The sequence below is a fragment of the Homarus americanus genome, unplaced genomic scaffold, assembly GCF_018991925.1.
Source record: "Homarus americanus isolate GMGI-L3 unplaced genomic scaffold, GMGI_Hamer_2.0 scaffold8226, whole genome shotgun sequence".
Classification (NCBI taxonomy): Eukaryota; Metazoa; Arthropoda; class Malacostraca; order Decapoda; family Nephropidae; genus Homarus; species Homarus americanus.
The window spans coordinates 908,534-914,533 of NW_024717620.1; the positions used below are offsets into that span (position 1 = coordinate 908,534).

Consider the following 6,000-nt stretch of genomic DNA (forward strand, 5'->3'; position numbering starts at 1 on the left):
ATATGGATGCCAGCAGTGATGAAGAGAGTAATATGGATGCCAGCAGTGATGAAGAGAGTAATATGGATGCCAGCAGTGAGAATGAGTTTTCAGGGTTTGAGGATGCTGATATACCTAGTTCTGAAGATGATGATGATATAGGTTTTGTAGATGATTATTAAATAAATCCTTATGATACTTTTTTTTTCAATTTTTACTGCTGGCTATGTACAGTAGCCTATGATATCCACTGAAATAACAGTTTCTATTAGAATGCATTAATTTTTTTCCTGTTGCTTGCTGTGTATTTATATTCAATGAAATATTGGGTCTAGGACAACTGGCCGCCGCCATCTGTACGCAGCCCAACTGGCATAGGAACTTCGCCCGACTCGACTGGCGCCATATGGAACTTTGTTGACAAAATTGATGAAAGTGTAAAAAAGATTAAAATTTCTTTATGAAGTACTTTATTGGAATAAAATAATAAAAGATACATATGCAAAAAATCTATGAAAGTTATGTTGTTAGTAAAATTATTGTTGGTAAAAATAAGCATGCTAAAATGTGCTTTATTGATTAAAAAAACAAGATTCAACAAAAATCTATGAAAAGTTATGGGCAATTCCTACCCAACCTAACCTAACCTAACCTAACTAACCTAACCACCAGGAAAAGGAAAATCACAAGTGTCAAGCGCTTTGCTAGATTTACATCTTCAGGACTGAATACAGAATACAAGAATCAGTTCTATTATCTAAGTTTCTCTTATTTTATTTTTTAGTACATAGTTTTACTGTTTTTTTGGATGTTGAATTCAGAATTGACTTGTTTTTAATCATTCGCGAATCAATCGTTCGCTGGTGGGGGTTTAAGGAGTTTACCCCCAGTCCGCGGCGAGTTTCCCGCGGCCAGTTGGGACTGGCCAGATGGCGGCGGCCAGTTGTCCCATTCCCTGAAATATTTGCTTTGTCTGCATGTACAGTATCTATAGGAATTCATTCACATTTATTGTTCTTTGCTGCTTCCTTTGTACCAGTTTTTACCGATATATTTGCTTTGTCTGCATGTACCAGTGTTCACTAATACCAATGTATTTCTTTTTAGCTATGGTAAATTTTATTTATTTTTCTTTCAAGGTTAGTATAATGTTACTATATATGATTTCCTACTTACCTCCAGTATATATTGTATTTACAGGCACAAAATCATATGTTTTCCCCTACAAAACCACTTTAAAATCACTTTCAATAAATGTATGATGAAATGTACTAAAATTGTTTTTTCCACAAAATATCATTGTAAAATAGGGTGCGTTTTATGCGGTGGTGCGTCTTATACACCGTCAAATACGGCATATTAAAAAGCGACAACTTTCTATTATAATTTTAAGGATTTTTTAGGATTTTTTTTTATTTACTCTATCCTATGATCTTAAAATTCTTTGTTAGTGGGCAGGGCATGAAAGATGAGGTTACTTACGGGGTAAAAACACGGCGAACACTGATGTTATGGCATTAAAATTACGTCTGTAGATGCATTACAAACACCACAATCATTTTCTTACTGTAAGTCACCTAATTCCTAGCCGTCATTCCTTCCTCTCCAATTGTATAAATTTTTTTCTAATATTCCTGATCCTTTTTTAATAAAATAATTACGCATATTTGTTAAGTTTAGAAATATGTATATACCACTTTATTCTTCTTTTGTTTATTTATTAAATGCATTCTCTGTTCTCTATATATCATCTATAGTCTGTACAGCACGTGATGATTACGTGTTAGAGCGTCATGTTTGACCTGCGTTGCTGTGATTTTTGTTACCGTGAATTACCAGGCCTAGTTCTTGATGGTTCTCATGTGTTAGCTCTTATTAGTGATCATGGTAGTTCTTGATGGTTCTCGCGTGTTAGCTCTTATTTGTGATCATGGTAGTTCTTGATGGTTCTCGCGTGTTAGCTCTTATTTGTGATCATGGTAGTTCTTGATGGTTCTCATGTGTTAGCTCTTATTTGTGATCATGGTAGTTCTTGATGATTCTCCGTGTTAGCTCTTATTTGTGATCATGGTAGTTCTTGATGGTTCTCGCGTGTTAGCTCTTATTTGTGATCATGGTTTAATTAACTCAATATTAAGGTAAGTTGTTTACGATTTTCTATTAATATGATATTAAACACAAATGAAAACGACAACACCTAGACCCTAATAGAACCTGACCTAACAAACCCTGGGTTGTTAGGTCAGGTTCTATCTTCCATTTCTGTGTTTAACGTCATACTAATAGTGTGTATACAAAAAAATTAAACCAAATCGCACATTTCCTACAGGTGATAACAATTTTGTATAACTTTACCAAAAAAGTTATTTGCCCCAAAGATAAATGTCAGAATCATTTAACACAACAAAAAAATCTAGCACCTCACTCTTGAAGTGTGAAAGGTTGAAAGTTTAGTGTGTGAGAGGTGTAGTGTGAGAGGTGTAGTGTGAGAGGTGTAGTGTGAGAGGTGTAGTGTGAGAGGTGTAGTGTGGTGGTGTAGTGTGAAAGGTGTAGTGTGAGAGGTGTAGTGTGAGGGGTGTAGGTGTGAGAGGTGTAGTGTGGTGGTGTAGTGTGGAGAGGTGTGGTGTGAGAGGTGTGGTGTGAGAGGGTGTGGTGTGAGGTGTGAGTGTGAGTGGTGTGGTGTGGGGGAGAGAGTGTGTGTGAGAGAGGTGTAGTGTGAGAGGTGTAGTGTGAGGTGTGGGGTGAGAGGTGTAGTGTGAGGGTGTGAGTGAGAGGTGTAGTGTGGGGGGTGTGGTGTGAGAGAGGTGTAGTGTGAGAGGTGTAGTGTGAGGTGTGGTGTGAGAGGTGTGGTGTGAGAGGTGTGGTGAGAGGGGTGTGGTGTGAGAGGGTGTAGTGTGAGAGGTGTGGTGTGAGAGAGGGTGTAGTGTGAGAGAGGTGTAGTGTGAGAGGGTGTGGTGTGAGAGGTGTAGTGTGAGGGGGGTGTGGTGTGAGGTGTGTGTGAGAGGGTGTGGTGTGTGAGAGAGGTGTGGTGTGGAGGTGTGGTGTGAGAGGGTGTGGTGTGGGGAGAGGGTGTGGTGGAGGAGGTGTAGTGTGAGAGAGAGTGTAGTGTGAGAGAGGTGTGAGTGAGAGGTGTAGTGTGAGAGAGGTGTAGTGTGAGAGGAGTGTGGGGGTGTGGTGTGAGAGGGTGTGGTGTGAGAGAGGTGTGGTGTGGGAGAGGTGTGGTGTGAGAGGTGTAGTGAGAGGGTGTGGTGTGAGAGGTGTGGTGTGAGAGGTGTGGTGTGAGGGTGTGGTGTGAGAGGGTGTGGGGTGGGGGGTGTGGTGTGAGAGAGGGTGTGGTGTGAGAGAGGGTGTGGTGTGAGGGAGGTGTGGTGTGAGAGGTGTAGTATGTGAGAGGTGTGGTGTGAGAGAGGTGTAGTGTGAGAGAGGGTAGTGTGGGGAGGTGTGTGTGAGAGAGGTGTAGTGTGAGGAGGTGTGGTGTGAGAGGTGTGGTGTGGGAGGTGTAGGTGTGAGGAGGTGTAGTGTGAGAGAGTTGAGTGTGGAGAGGTGTGGTGTGAGAGGTGTAGTGAGAGAGGTGTAGTGTGAGAGAGGTGTGCTCCCACACATACTAAGTGTAACAGTACCTGGGAGGAGCAGCAGCCAGCCACAGCTGATCACTCGTACACAAACAACTGTCAACCTGTAACACTGTTTAGTCTCAGCGGAACGTCTGTTAATGTTGTGTAATTTACCACGAACAACCTACTTCAATATTTGTTTTATTTTAAGATAACACAATATTAAATTTTATTGGGATTATTTATTAAATATTTTATAATAAATATGTTTTCAATATGTATAATCATACTTTTTAAGCAATATTTTTAATAGAAATAGGTTTAGGCATTTTAATCGTATTTTCTTAACATTAAGAGTTTACCAGGCGGAATCCCTCAATAACACAATGACGTCGACAGTCCTACACCACAACTCAGGACAAAGTTGTACTGTAATGGAGTGGTTCTCAACGTTTGCCCCATGCACCTTTCACCATATGTCAGATGTCATTCCCCCCTCCTTTCCAAAATTGTCTGCCTCCAAAAAGTGTATTCCAAATAATATGCATATAATACTGAAAATCCTTTATTTTTTCCATATTAGTACATATACATTTACAATTTTACATGGAATATTTTTTATAGTGGAGTTTTACAAATTAAATGCCAATTGAAAATGTTGATGGATTTATAAAACTTGAATAAAATAAAAATAGTATTTTTATATTTATAATGAATTACTTAACAGACCAACAAATAATGCAATAAACAAAAAGTTCAATAGAATACCAGGATATTGTAAATTTGTAATTAATTTTATTCAGATGAAGATTACAGTCAATGAAAACCTGTGATTGTTTTTCTTCGCCAATTCTGGGATACGCGGAGAGTGCTTGAAACGGCACAACGCAGGTCATTTTCTACCTCTAATCTACTACGTTGCTTCGTTTTAATTTGCAACAGAGTTTAAAAGTCTGACTCCAAAGATATGTCGACACAAAGCGGAAGCAATGCACGGATAGCTCTTTCTGCCACTTTTGGTGGGAATCGCACATCAAGGGCCAAAAATTCTGTGATTGATTTCTCATCGAACATATCTCTTGCTCCCGATCAGTTCCCCCCAAACCTGAATTCCCCAGGGAGAATTCCCCCTGGTTGAGAACCCTGCTGTAGTGGTTTCTCCCTACAAACGCTTGTCGCTGAGTAGCCGACCCACGAATTCCCAGTGTATGCCTCGTGGTCTAGGTCAACCAGCCCATGACGGAGGTCAACTATTAAGCCACGCCACCTCGCTATATAAAGACCTGACCTCGTGGTGACCTATCTCTCTTTCTACCTACAGCGCAGCAAGCAACACCCTCCTCCGCCTGGCAGCCCTCGCTCCCCCGGCGAGCAGGCTACAAGCTGTCCTCCTCTGAGCACCCTCCCAACCAGCTCTCTACTCAACGCTGTAACCACGCTGCCACTTCCCAGCACCAAGCTGCATTGTACATCAATACAACATGTATACAGAGAGCACATTAGAGGTTTCCTTTCTCCATCCCATCCTGAGTGTGAACCCAAACAACCTGTTCCCAAATGGTGACCCCTGGAGATTGGCACTCACAGGATGGAGGAGAAACCGATCCTCTCCCAGTCTTCAAGCAACATGGAAGACTGGCTTATCCCACAAGGCTCTCGTCTACAGCTACTGTCTCTACACCGCAGGTTAGACACCCTAAACACTGCTTCTCTAAGCAGACACCAGCTCCTCTTCCTGCCCCCAAGCACCACGTCCTCCACCAGCACCCGTCCTGCCTCAGACGCCGCCCCGCAGCAGTACCCCCTGCCGCTCCTCCCGTGCAGCCCCTGCTCCCAGCGGCCCATGCCTAGTCTTGAGACCCCACACCCCTCTTTCTCCTCAGGTACTCCCTGCTACTGTCCTGCACCCTGCTGCTGTCGTGGACCCAGCTGCTGTCACGAGCCCTCATCACTTCTGCTGATGCAAACCCTGCTCTGACCCAGGCCCCACACCCCAGGAGCATCTGACGACTCTGTGCCTGCCGTGAGGAAGCACAACATTCATCGCCTCCCACACACCCTTCTCCCTCCTCTACTCCCCACAGATATTGTGTATCTAGACAGTTGTCTCCTCTAGCCCAGCTCATCCACGCCCTCGCCGTTATGACTCACATGTGTGCCACCGCCCGTTCTGCCTCACATGTGCCATGCAAACCTGCAGACAACAAGTCTCCTACACCGCCTGGAGGGAAGGGGGGAGTACTGTAGTGGATTTTGTATAATATGGACACGAAGTAGGACCTTAAGCTGTGTATTCTTATATTACTCTATTAATTATGTATAGTAAAGTATTACAGAACATGTTTTAATCCTATGTAATATTTCCATTTATTATGCACCATGTTATGTATGTGAATTATCATATTTACATATTATGTATTCAGCTTGTGATGTGGCATCTGTACATGCCAGCGCAGTAATACAGGGA

The 6,000-nt window shown here is 42.5% G+C and overlaps 1 protein-coding gene across 1 annotated transcript in view; it reads right to left on the reverse strand.

The window, feature by feature from the left end:
• LOC121858936 (ubiquitin-protein ligase E3B-like) overlaps positions 1-3,688 on the reverse strand; it is a gene marked incomplete in the record, with an annotated part of 72,377 nt that extends 68,689 nt beyond the window's left edge. The window contains 1 exon segment of the mRNA XM_042355590.1: positions 3,600-3,688.
• Positions 3,689-6,000: the final 2,312 nt, after the last annotated feature.